This window comes from Benincasa hispida, chromosome 7 (genome assembly GCF_027475165.1).
Source record: "Benincasa hispida cultivar pf3 chromosome 7, pf3_genome.v1.1, whole genome shotgun sequence".
NCBI lineage: Eukaryota > Viridiplantae > Streptophyta > Magnoliopsida > Cucurbitales > Cucurbitaceae > Benincasa > Benincasa hispida.
This window is the reverse complement of record NC_143484.1, coordinates 30,110,868-30,125,260: the sequence shown is the minus strand read 5'-3', so window position 1 is coordinate 30,125,260 and position 14,393 is coordinate 30,110,868. Positions and strand designations below refer to the sequence as shown.

General features: G+C 33.8%; 2 long non-coding RNA genes across 2 annotated transcripts; both read right to left on the bottom strand.

The window, feature by feature from the left end:
• Nucleotides 1-510: 510 nt before the first annotated feature.
• Nucleotides 511-2,201, bottom strand: LOC150035098 (uncharacterized). The gene is made up of 2 exons (XR_016530873.1): nt 2,066-2,201; nt 511-866 (listed from the first exon to the last, which is right to left on the bottom strand). It is a non-coding gene; the product is annotated as an uncharacterized LOC150035098 (long non-coding RNA).
• A 9,185-nt stretch (nt 2,202-11,386) lies between these two features.
• LOC150035097 (uncharacterized) lies at nt 11,387-13,273 on the bottom strand. Its single transcript, XR_016530812.1, has 2 exons — nt 12,072-13,273; nt 11,387-11,716 (listed from the first exon to the last, which is right to left on the bottom strand). It is a non-coding gene; the product is annotated as an uncharacterized LOC150035097 (long non-coding RNA).
• Between the last annotated feature and the right edge of the window lie 1,120 nt (nt 13,274-14,393).

Sequence of the window (14,393 nt, the reverse complement as noted above, 5' to 3'; positions counted from 1 at the left end):
GGTCTAAAAGATTTTAGACTCTCGATCCACTAAAGCTTCATGTGCAACATCATGAGCCATCTCATTTTGGTTAAGATGAACATGAGAGAATGCGGCAACCCTACTAAATCATCACTTCGCTCCTTGGCTTCATCAATAAAAAAAAAAAAGAAACCTCAAAGATATTGACAACATCATCATTTAATAACTTGACTACCTTCAAACAATCTGACATAACCAAAATATTTAAGATTTGGAGTGAAAATATTCTTAATCCCGGAGCAAATTTCTATCACTTTAAGAATCTTGATCTCCTTACATTAACATACAAATTTCAAACCAACAATATGAACACGCTCTAGGTGGTCCCTAAATTGCCAAAAATTAGTCACTTCAATAGTCTTCAATGGTTATATAACTATCAAAGTACCTAAAAACACCCAACCCAAATCGCCCGATCCGGAAGTAAAGCACCAAGTAGCATCATTGTTCAACTTCTAATAAGAAATAGCAGAAGATTGCCATCTAACATCAAAGAGATACTGACAGGGAAGGTCGTTTCCTTACCTCTGCCATTGGATCCCACACCATCATATCAAGATTCGATAATATATGCACTAATTGAGTCACTAATAGATTCATAATCAGCCTATTGCCTTTGAAACAACAGTTTATTACTAGCCTCCTAAGTTTGCCAAGTTATAATCACAACCTTATCCAGATCCATAGGAGCAACATTATAAAAAATCTATTGCTAGTGGTCTTAATAGCTTCATTGAGATCTGTCATCTCAAAGAACATTGACATTAGTGGATATAAATCTAGGCTAGATCTTCCAAGATATTGGAAATTTCCACAAAAGATGTGCGGCTGTTTCCACATGATTCCTGCAAAACAAGCACAAGTGGTCTGTGTAAACTCCCATCTTCACAAGATTAATTTACAAGGAAATATGTCAATGATGGTCACAAAAATTTAGAAGCATCCCCATTAGACGAGCTAGCTATATTCATGTTAGTGAGATCTATAAAAAATTAAGTACTTTTAATAGTATAAATTTCCTTTTTGTCCAAGATCCAAAGAATCTTGTCCTTTTGTCGTCTCCTTGAAATTTGTATTTGAAGGATTGTATCCACATCAACATAAATAAAATGCAATCCAATCAACTCCTCATTTTATCCACCATCATCACAGTGAAGAAAGGCCACACTACGTCCCTATAGAAAATGGAGTACTAAGAGAGGCGTTCTGCTCCATTCCCTAAGCAACCAATGGTCTTTCTCAATTTAAATAATTTTTTTGTATCCTATCTTCACCAATATCCTTTTTTAATCTGTGATCTTCCCCAAAGGATGCCCCTCCAAGCAAGGGTAGGCTTATGGCCTAGACCTACATTCGAAAAGTTCCTAGATTTGAAATACTTACCTTGGATCGCCTTAGTCGATAAACTATTAGGGCATCTTATAATCTTCAAACTTTGTTTAGCCAGCATAACTTGATTGAAGATATGCAGATCATGAAAGCCAAGTCCTCTATTCTTTTTCCTAATAGACATATGGGACTAATTGCACCAACAAATTTTAGTTTTATTGCTAGATGACCCCCACTAGAATCTTGAAAATTTTTGACAAATCTCATCGAGAAGAATTTTAGGCATTTGGAAACAACTCATCGTATAAATCAGAATAGCTTGAGCCACCACATTTATCAACACCTCCTTACCTTCAGCCGAGATAAAGTTCTCCTTCCATCCCTGAAGAACTTTCCAAATTCCATCCTTAAAAGACCTGAACACTCCATTTTAATTTTTAGATATTTGGAAAGGTAAACCCAAGTATTGTCCCAATATTTTTATATTATGAATTCAAGGCCTTCTTGGATGTTTTGGATCATATTTGGCATAGTTTTCTTACTGATCATAACCATGAACTGATGAATATTGATTGTCTATCTTGATGCCTTATCGTAGGTTTTAAGCACCATCTTGATGACTCTCCAATTTTTTTCCTTTACCCGAAGAATAGAAGACTATCATCAACCAAAAAAAGGTGAGAAATAAAAGGGCAATAAGGGTTTATATGCAAACCTGAAAATTATGTTTGGCATTCCTTCTTTTGTAGAAGAGCAGAAAGATTTTCAGAGTAAATAAAGAAGAGGTAATGCGTCAATGAATCTCCCTATCTTAGGCCAATGGAAAGCTGAAACTATCGAGAAACCATAAGTCTTCTTGATTCTGAGGATGATTCCTGGATCTGAAACAACGCTATGGGATATAATATATTAAACGACTACTTACTATTGCCATTGAAAAAACAGAAAAATGTTACAGTTTCCACACAATTCATAATAAATTTAATCTAACGGTTGCAAAAATCCATTTTGCTCATCAGACGCTAGAGGTAATTCCACTCGATCCCATCATACACATAACTCATGTCAAGTTTTAATGCAACCATACTATCTTTGTCAGTTCCCTTGTTATTTAAAAAGTGAACACATTCAAATCCCATAATGGCATTAGCAGTAGTAAGGCATCTCAGAATGAAAGCTAATTGGGAAGGAGAAATGATAAGATCCAGAACACCTATCAAACAATTGACTAGTATCTTGGCTACCACGCTGCATAGGCTAATTGATTTAAATCAACCATCAACATTGGTTTGACTCCCTAGGAATAAGAGTAATATAGGTGAAACTTAAATCTTCAATTCTTCCAACCTAATTTAGAATATTAAGGCACAAGTTTGTCGTCAATGGCCCCATTTCAACCTAATACCACTAAAAGAAGGGCACATTCAGACCATCCAGGCAAAGAGCCATTAATGAGGTTATGCTTTTCATAATTGATCTGTCTCAATTGTTGAAAATGGTCGAATAAGTTTACTATTCATATCGTATGAAGTCATGTGAGGGATGATAATTACTATTTAAGAGACATTTTCCATATGAGGGCTAGAGAAGCATAACAAATTCTCAAAATACTGTGTTGCCATTTCTGCCAATTCCTCCTTCGAAGTTAGCTAGGATCACCATTTTAGAGCCTGTGAATCTTATTTATCTTTCTGTGATGGGATGCTCTTTGGTGAAACCACTTAGTATTTCGATTGCCCCAATTTATCCAATCCTCCTCAAACTACAACTTCTAATAAATCTCCTCTTCCTCAAGCAACTATTCTAATTTCTATTTCAGCCTGAATCATGTTTGAGCACTACTTTGGAAGAGAATGATCATTAATCACTTGAATTTCCTGTTCCTTTCTGTCAATAACACCTTTGGGTGAACCCTGTAATCGTTTTCTATTCAAAAGGTCCAATTCCCTAAGATAATGTCTTGAGATCATGCAAAAATCTCTAACATTAACATTATGTTTCTTAGACCACACATCATAGACTACTGGAACTGCTACCCTTCGATGGACAAAAGATGATAGCAACGAACGGTTATGAATGAAGAGGTTAAGAGAGAAAATGGAATGAATTGAGATGTGTGAAATTGCTTCGCATACACGTTCCTCGCTATGCTCGCCCACCCAACCGGACGAACAGTGGCGACATGCACGAGATGTCCACCAACCCACATTTGCCTATCTTCTCACCCCTTCTCAAATATAAGTACCCCTTGGGGCTCAAACCCAAAACTCAAGGTGGGAGTATAAGAAAGAGATTCCACTTCCCAAACTAAGCAATGTGGGATTCTCAAATAAGTCTTTTTTCCTTTAAAACTTAAATTTTCACCAACAATCCCCCACTTGAAAATTTAAAAACACGAGAAAATAATTTTTCATTGAGAAATATCAGTCTGTAAAATATTGTGCATAAGAAAATGTGTCTCACGACTTGAACCTTTACGTAGTGTAGATGATTCAAAGTATGCTATAGGAACTCTTGGTTTTGAACTTTATCACTAAAAACTTCTCACACACAATATTACCAAGGTGTAGTTCAAAAGTCCGTGCTTTAAGGCCTAACATGTGTATCCCGGTTTAGTGAATGCTTTAGAGAGTTTGCCTAAAACTCCATAGGAAGCGACCCTCACTTCCACATTCACATAGTTGAGTCTATCAAGAGTACTCCTGTAGCCAGGTACTCCACTTGACGTCAAGTATAGATCTCATTAAGAACTAAGTTCAACCTTTCTTACGCTTCAGGATATCATGCTCAAACTCTAGATCATAGGAAGAGAACACCGTGTTTGTTTTAGCATGATTCACTTTATCACTCGTGATTAGTTATTACCCGTCGAACCTGTTTCTTGGGATCTCTAGTCTACAGTTTGGTATTTCCTCACATTGATTCATCTCTCTATAGGCATGAATCCCATCCTTTCTGAGGTTTTGAAAACCTTCTCTCTGGCCAGTCCTTTCGTCAAAGGATCTGTCAAGTTTTCATCCGTTCGTATATGTGTTGGGTTTTATCCTTAAAACACGTAGATAGTAAATGTTATTAATTGATCATCATCAATAAAGAGTTATAGATGTTAGTTCAATAAATGTTATTGTTTATATTGATTGTCTATTTTGTCTTAATAACCATAAATCTAATAAACTAACACCAAGGCTGCCTTATGAGTCTTGAACTGTATGTAGAGATATATAGAGAATAATGTTCAAGTTACAGCCTGAAGGGTCTATAGTATAGGGATAAGACTAGGTACCTTATCCTGGAAGCACTATGGATACAACCCACTTTGTATTTGATACAAACGAAATGATCCAATGCGTTCGTGTAATTGACATGCAAGTGGGGGAATCCTATACAATGAGTTTGCATAAGACTAGACTACGAAATAGTAACCACTAGATTTAACGCCGTTAACTAGTTAGGTTCCTATTTCAATAGGATGACCTACGCAACTTAGTTTTATTCTGAGTAAGTTATGAACTCCTGTTCACAAGGGATTGTCCTTTGATTTGTATGAGTGAAGGTGGCCAGTTTGCCGACCTATATGCCTATCATTTTGGAGACAAGACCGAGTGGGGAGCTGGGAACATAATAATATAAAATGGAATTCACTCATTCCCGCATTAAGGGTAAGTTGATGACTATTCCCTTAAATGGTGTCTCCGGGACTTGAACAAAGGGCTTTACCCTCTCATTGGTTGAGAGGGGTTTCTATTTATTGGTTAAACCATAAATAGGTCGTTCATTAGATGAGCACTAGTACTTAAGAAGTCAGAGGTAACCTAAGGGTAAAATGGTTTTGACCCAGTTGGAGTTACGAACACTTATGAAGGACTAACTTGATGTTATTGGTCTATATCCGTGGACATAGAAATATATTTATAGTGAGAAGAGTGCAACTGTGGGTCTTTAGTGGAGTGTACCCAGTTAATGAATATTAATTAACTTGGTTAATAAGTTTAACCAATTAATCTCATATCGTTGGAGCTTCTGATCTACAGATCCACCAGGTCCCCTTGTTAGCTCACTAGAGAATATTTAAGAGGAATGATTTGAATTGTTAAAATTAATTTGAGGAAACCATATATTAATATGATTAATATATAATTGATTATGGATATGATCTATAATTCAAATTAAATTGGAAATTAATATTTGAATAAGATTCAATTAATTAATTCAAGAGAATTAGATTCACAACGTATTAATTAATAGAGAAGTATTGCACATATACATAATTAAATATATATACACATTAAATTGGAATTAATGTATAAATAGTTATTTAATTAATGTACAAATTAAATTAAATAAATGTTATTTAATTGTGCTAATTAATTAAATAAGTGTTATTTAATTAATTGAACTAATTAATTAAATAAGTATTAATTAATTAATTAATTGTAGAAAAGGAAATAGGAAAATGATTAGGAAAAGGGCTTGATCTTTCTTTATATAAAGACCTCCCTATGGCCCATTTTGGACACACTGGCAATATACAACACACAAGTGTTATTACGCAAAATTTTCCCTAAGCCACAAAAAGAATCCTCTCTACTCTCCAAAATCCTTTTCTCTTCTCCCTCTTCCAATAGTTGGATACTACCTATCCCTCTATTGGAATCCTAGAGAATAACAAGGTTACTCTCGTGGTAGTGTTCGAGATTGTTCAAGAAATCGTTTGTGATCAAGATCGTTGGAGGAGCCATTCGTTGGAACTTCGAGAGGATTGTTCGTGAAGCTTGGGAATCTATAAAGGTAAAAATGGTTCTAATATTTTTCCAAAGCATGCTAATTTACATGTTTATATTCTGTTTTAGTATATTGAATTTGTTTATGTAAAAATCAAATTGTGGGATGCAAGACGTTCACAACGCTTCTGCTGCGGGATTTGATCCTTTCAATATGATCCACTCTAACTGCACCAATAGTGACAAACTCTTTAATGGTATTGTGCTTAAAATTTATTTGTCGTCTCTTTCTATTCTAGTAACGGTTATGAACTTTTGCGATTACTGTAGTACTATCGTAATGGATCAATATGGCTAGTACCGACTTTTCTCATAGGGGAATATCTTATAGCAGACTTCTAAGCCAACTTGCTTCTTCACTAGCTATTGCTAGTGCTATTATTTTTTACTCCATTGTCGATTGGGCTAAAATAGTAAGTTTCTTGGACTTCCAAGAGACAACTCTACTTGTTATATTAAAGATATAGCCACTTGTAGCCTTTGAATCATCTAATAGGGAGTTCCAGTCAGCATCGTTGGACCCTTTCAGGATAACGGGAAAGTTCAGATAATGTAATCCTAGGTTTTGGGTTTTTTTAAGTACTTCATAACCCTATCTATAACATTCCAATGCTTTATACTAAGTGTACTTGTAAACCTACAAAGTAATCCTACAACATAAGCTATATCAGACCTAGTAATCAGCAATGTATTTGAGATTGCTTATGATGCTCGTATACTCAGTGTGATTAACACTGTCACCAGTGTTCTTGAACAATTTAATACTAGGGTCATAAGGAGTACATGCTGATTTACAATCAAAGTAATTATATTTCTTTAGAATCTTTTCTACCTAGTGAGATTGATCTAAAGAAATTCCATTTTCAGACCTAATCATTTTTATGTCTAAGATTACACTCACTTTTCCTAAGTCTTTCATATCAAAGTTTGTACCCAACATAGATATTACATCATTTATGACGTGCAAGTTCGACCCAAATATTAACAAGTCATATACATAGCAGACATAGGATAGTGCAAAGATTGTTCTCGACCTTGTAGTAGATGCATTTGTCACTTTCATTTACCTTGAAACCTTTAGATAAGATATGATTATCAAACTTTTCATGTCATTGCTTAGGATCTTGTTTCAGGCCATAAAGAGATTTATCTAGCTTACAAACCTTATTTTCTTGACAATGGACTATAAAGCCCTCAGTTGTTCCATATAAATCTCTTCTTCAACTGCTAACCTCCGATGGACAGAAGATGACAGCAACGAACGATCATAAATGGCAGTCTTCAGAAAATGGAATCTGAAAAATAGAAACCTGCTATAGGCTGAGTCACAGATCTCACACTATTTAAGACGTTTCGTGGCTCTGCCCAAATTTTCAAATAGTTCTACAAAATTTCCATGGCATCCCTAGGATAAAACATCCTAGAATAAATAAAATTGTCTTGATCGGAGCTATACTATACTCGACTGAAAAACTCACCCTTCTGGACTGAGTATTGAGTTTTATGTCCTAAAACTCGTGGTTTGTAAACAATAAAACTTATTATGAAAATTCAATTAAGTTGTTATTGAATATATGAATTTCTTATTTTGTTTTAGAAATAAATCCAATAAGCTAAAAGATCCATGACTATTACATGAGTACTTAAACTTTATGTGGAGACATAAAAGTTGATCAGGTTCGAGTAAATAGTCAAAATGGTCTATAGTATATGAATAAGGTTAGATGCCTTATTATGGTAACACTATTGGATGTGGCTCACTCTGTAGTTGTTACAAAGAGTTTGCTACAGATGAAGTGATCCTGATTCATACATGTAATGACATGAGAAGTGGGGGTGTCCTGTGCAATGAGTTTACATAAGATCGGACCACGAAATAAGTCACTCTTACGTTATAATGTTGTTTCATGTTTAAGACTGACTATTTCAAAACGATGACCTAGGTAACTTGGCCTTAATCCTAAGCTAACTATGAACTCCTGTTTATTCGAGATTATCCTTGGATTTGCATAGGTAAGGGTTGGCTCAATAGCACTGCTTAATAAACCTCCCATTTTAGGGGTAAGACCAGGTAGATAGTTGGGAACATAGGATGCAAGATGGAATTCACTCCTACTTGCTTTTAGGGATAGTAGAGAAGTTGTTTCTTTAAGTGCTAAATTCGGGTCTTGAACAAGGGGCTCCACCCTCTCATTGGCCTGAGAAGGATTCAGTTTGATGATCCGATCACAAACCAATTGTTCATTAGAGGATCAGTGAAAACTCTTGGGGGTAAAATAATCATTTGACCCAGTTGTTATTACAAACAACATGTGAAGGGTTAACTTACTAATCATGGTTGTATCGAGTGGATACAATATATCTATATTGAGGGGAATGCAACTCTGGGTTTTAGTGGAGTGACCTAGTAGTTAATGAATGGGGTTAATTTGGTGTAAAGAGTTTAGTCAATTAATCTCGGATCGTTGGAACTCATGATCTGTAAGTCCACGAGATCCCCTACTAGCTCACAAATGGATTAGCCTTAGAGTAGCGTGATAAGTTAATTTGAAACATTCGAATTATAATTAAAGGAATTAGTAATTATATGTAATATAATTACGCGTTTAATTTTAGAATTAAACGAAATTGGAGAATCAATTAATATTTAAATGTGATTTAAATATTAATTTCATGAATAGGAATTCATGAAAGTGAAAACTGGTGATAAATTAATTTAATATCTGGTATTAAATTAATTAAATTATTTAATTATTTATTTATTATTAATTTTATTAAAAAAAATTAATTTTTGAATTAATTTTTTCTAAAATTAATAAAATCTCAAGTTTTAATTAGAGAATTAAAATTGGAAAATTTTTTTATTTTGAAAATCAAAATCAAAATCAAAAGGAATTAGGAAATGGAAAAATCCCAAAAGTGGGATTTTTCCACTTTCAAAAGCCTACTAGCTTACACATTTTTCACTTCCAAATTCAGTCATAATCCTAGCATGAGGTGCAATTCATGCAGCAATGGTTCTTGTATGATTGTCATGCAAATATATAATGAAGAATCTCAGTGGAATTGAGCATGCAAAAGGGTTGATTTTGGCTGAAAATTACTCTTGAAGAAAAGTTCTTCAGGCTGCTGTAAATCAGTGTTATTTTCCACCAAATTCCCTTTATTTTGAGTCTCACAACTTAATCCAAGGCACCAAGAGGATAGTAGGGAAGGCTTTGTGGTGGCTCACAAGCTAATTTGGAGAAGATTTGCAGCTGGAATCGTGATTAAGTGTTTCTTCAAAGGTATGTCATGAAACTCTCTTCATAGTTTATGGAGCATGCTTAATTCAAAATCAAAATGAATGAATTAGAATGCTTAATTGTCCGTTTTTCTTCCACTGCATGTTTTCTAACTCTAACATTGAGATGCTCAAAAACCAAAATGGAAAGGAATGAGAGGTCGAGAGAGAAAATGGAATACTGTGAAGATGAATTGAAATTGCAAAGAAGAGAGAAGTGCTCGCAGCCGTGGCACCACGTAACCGGCAAAAGAAAATTTCTTTTATTTAATAAAATAATAAAATAAAAAAATAATTTTTTAAAATAAAAATCAAACACACGCCCACCTGGATGACAGTGACACATATGGGATATCCACTAAGAAGCACAGACACAGATACGGATACATGATATGGATACGATATGATACGGGGATACGTTAATTTCTAAAAAATTAAGATACGGATACGTTGAAGATATGTGTGTATATATATATATATTGTCTAATTAATTGCTATAATAATTATTTTAAGTTAGATTAAAATAGAATAAAAAAGAGAGTGAAAACTTGAAAAAAAATCTAGTAACGTCGAGTGATTGTTGAGTGACTAAAGTAGACGGTAGGAAAAAATTAGAAGATGAAGATTGAAGAATGAAATTGAGGATGAAATGGGTGTGAATCATGATTTCTAATAGTGAGAGAGAATGGAAGAATGAAGATCTAATTACATTTTGGGGTTTTATTATTATTTTTTTTTTATGTTTTTATCACTTTAAATTTATTTTGTTTTGGATTGCAAATCATTGTGAAATATGTTTAATCCTTCAAAATTAATTTTGATGATATGAAAATTGCAGTTAGAAGTGTAAATAAATAAAAATCAAAAAATCAAAAATCCACTAAACTCACATTTGTCTACCTCCTCACTTCTTTTAAAATATGGGTACCCCTTAAACAAGGTGGGAGTATAAGAAGGAGATTCCACTTCCCAAACTAAGCAATGTGGGATTCTCAAACAAGTCTTTTTTCCTTTAAAACTTAAATTTGCACCAACATAAACTATCAATTCATAGTCTCCAAACCAGTCTCACGATTCCTCAAGTTTATAACGTTTCTGCCTCCTACCACTCCTACAACTATATTTCCCAAACTCCCTTTTAGCCAAGGTCGATCTGTGATCCAAATTAATGAAATTTAGATGACGAAAATTAACAACCACGTTTATCTCATCATGTTAGCATTCATGTGATACCTGCCAATCTCTCTCATATTGGGACTTTGTTCCACTGTCGATCACACCAACTAAATTTGTCCCCGTAGTACTGTGTATCCTAAAGATCGCTAATAGAATAGCTTCGTCCGGGAAATGCGTCCCCTTACTAATCAAATCAAGCTCATAGTCAGGCACGGGATCACACAGGTCTAGTACATCATGAAGATTAGATATTAATTTTAATCACTTACTTATTCCATCTTGCTTCTCATCATCAGAAAGAATCTCATTAAAATGTCCTTTCACTACTACAAAAACTGTATTAATTGACGTTTTTTCGCAGTCAAGTATCAATGTTACTTGACGTTTTAAAATGTCAAGTAATCCAGTTTCAAGAATAAGAGAATTTTTTGACTGGCTGAAAGCGTCAAGCAGTAATTTACTTGATATGTTATAACTGTCAAGTATATGAGATTTATTGACGTATTTTAAGTGTCAAGTATCTAAATTCTTAACATTTATTATCGATCAATGTTTTCATAACTTGATAGTTTTTACTTGTCAAATATAATTTCTTCTTGACATCCAACAACTGAAAACTTAATGAATACTTGATATGTTTTGCTTGTCAAGTTTGTATGTGTTTTTTTTTTTTTAAAAAAAAAGAATTGTACTATTAGAAATTATCTATACGATTGCTCCTGTTTTGAGGTCCAACAATCATATTGATATATATAAGACAAACAATATTCATCAACCAAATAAACGAAATTTCCAATTTTGTCAACCATATTAAACAAATAATATATATTTACAATTTTATGTCAACAACAAATAAACTAAATTCCCACCTGCTTAACAACAAAGAAAATCAAGTTCTTCTCCACCATATGAAATTTGATGAATGATGATCACAAAGAGTAATGTTTAAACACTACCATAAACCAAATCAAGAAAAAAAAATATTAAAACTAGTATCAAAGGCTTGATTGTCTTTGATTACTCGTCAAGTTGGTCATGAATTTGCCAAAGTGAATCACCAATTCGACGACATCCGACGCCTTCCAACCATTCGTCCAAACGACAAGGTAAACTAGTGATACCCAATCTGCACGATTTGAAGTGAAATCATAAGTATTAAGAAGAAGACTCGATACACTACTTTAAATTACAAATTACTTTAACTTTGTATCTAGTGTTATAATTGGTTGGTTGATTTTGTAAGAATCTTTTCGAGAAATCTTCGAATCTTGCTGGTTGAAAAGTGACTAAACTATGAAGGTATAATAAAAGTAGCTCAATTGCAATAGATATGCTTGATTGATACATGAGTTGGAAGACTTAGTAAACAAAATAAAATCCATAACAGAATTGCAGATGATGCATTATAGCTTTTCAAAAAGTGCTCCAATTTATAACACACCAAAAGTGATACAACATCTATAGAAGAAGAATTGTCATACCTAGAAAGAATTTGCTTGTCCAAATCCGTCTTCAGTGGAAAAGCACTTCTATATGTATTCACAAGAATTCTATTAGCAAATGAATAAAGAAAAAACAAGGGAGAAACATCTCAAACGCTGTAATCAAAGATGAGATAGGCTTTTTAGTGCTTTTCCTAAACATTCCACCCCACCTCCAAGACTTTATTCTGATTTACACACCCATTTCTTTAATTCTCTCTCTCTTTCATTATTTTCTGAAATACACATACTCCTATTTCTCTTCTCTTCAAAGTTCAAACCCATTTTCCTTCAATGGCATTCTCCATTTTCCTTCCATAGCAATCTAATCGAGAGCAGAACCTATTTGCTCTCGATTAGAAATGAAAAAAAATGAAGGTAATCGAAAGTTCGTCGATGCGTGGAGGAAAGATTGATTGAAAAATGTAAAGGAACCGATGGTGTAAGGCACTACACCAGCAACAAGAAGGCACCGACTGCGTGAAGGCAAACCCAAGATTCGATGTGCGGCGACTTGAAGGTAACCCAAACAGAAGCAATTGAAAAATGAAGAAAAAAATGAAGAGGGAGGGCTTTGCACCATGTGAATCACCAATGTGAAGGGTTTGATGGGGATGATTTGGGGGTTGGGGACACCTCTTCCAAATTTTCATCTCTTTAAATATATGAAACTAGGGACGTATATGGGTTGGGGTTGAAGGTATTTTTCGGACCAACTCAAAAATTCGAATTGGTTGGATTGACAATACAAATAACCCAAAAAGAACCTTCACTGATTGACATTTGCTCTTCCGTCCACCAAGATCTTCGTCTAACTATTGAAAGATTGACATTTGCTCTTCCGTCCACCAAGATCTTCGTCTAACTATTGAAAGATTGATATTTGCTCTTCCGTCCACCAAGATCTTCGTCTAACTATTGAAAGTTCTTTTAACTCCACAACTCTGTCATGTTCCCTCACTTATTGACGTTTCGAATACGGCCTCCCAAGCTCGAAGAATGCTTATAAACTAAATGATTCTAAAATATGTTTCCATGCTTAAAATTGGGAGAAACACCCTATCATAATTTTGTCACAAACTTTTAAGGTTTTGTGACAAGAAAAATTGGATCAAAAGAAATGGATGGATAAACAAAATTGGAAATGAAAAGATTAGAAACAAAATTAGAATTTATAGCAACGTTAAAAGTCTAATAAAATATATAACCTGATTAAAGAATAAAAAAATCAGATTATTGGAAGCTGAATGTAGATGCGTCTTGATGTAATTAGAAGCGTGGTTCTGACAGTTTTGAGTGGATTATTCGAGATCACAAAAGAAGAGCGATCCTAGGTGGTTATAATTTTACTAGGAAGAGGTGGGGTGCATTAGCTTCTTGAAAGCTGAAGCTATTCTTAGAGGGCATAATCGCAGTGCAATGTGAATTGACTAGGAACAACTTGTAGACTGTGGTGGAGTTTGATGCGTTGTTAGAGATGATTAACTTACTCTTCAAGAAGGAATCGTCTTTTGTTGAGATAGACGTACTCATTGAGGACATTTTTTTAATGTCGAGAACTTTGTTAGTACTATTCTTTTTTGTCACATCCTTATAGAGGAGAATAAATATGGCCCTGCTTTACAACTTTTGACATTTTCTCTTAGTTGTTCTTTTATCTAGAAATATGTTTTTTTATATTGTATTTTTCTCCTTGTACATAATGGGAATGGTTATTATGGTATTTGTTTGTCTGTGTTTTTTTTTTTTCTTTTAAGTTATTGTGGTATTTGTTGTTTGTTAGTTTGTTGTCTAATAAATAAATAAATAAAAACTTGTAGATGTCAAAAGGATCATTGAGAAGTCAAATTTTCTCTTTCTTGTATCAAAAAGGCTATTTGATCATGTACCTTGATGAGGAACAACTCCCTAGAATTACTTGCTTCATCTCTCTTGTAGTCCTGTCCTAATCAAAGAAGTAGACATTTTTATTTTTATTATTATTTTTAATATTTTGTATTTTTTTTCCTATCCTAACATTCATGAATAGGGTTGGTAACAGGATTGGGTCGAGATGGGGTTGGGGGATTTCCTATCCCCCTCTCCGCGGAGGTATTTCCCTATCCCCGCCTGGGAAATGGGTCCCACGAAGAACCATCCTTGGTTTTTTTTTTTTTTTTGTAATATATATAATTATATAAATATTTATAAAATTAATATATATTTATACAGCATACATATAATTATATTTTTAAGGATGCCTTAATATCAAGGAATCTCCCTCTCTTCTTCTCTTCATGTTATATAAATTTATTTGTAAAATTAATATATAATATATATATT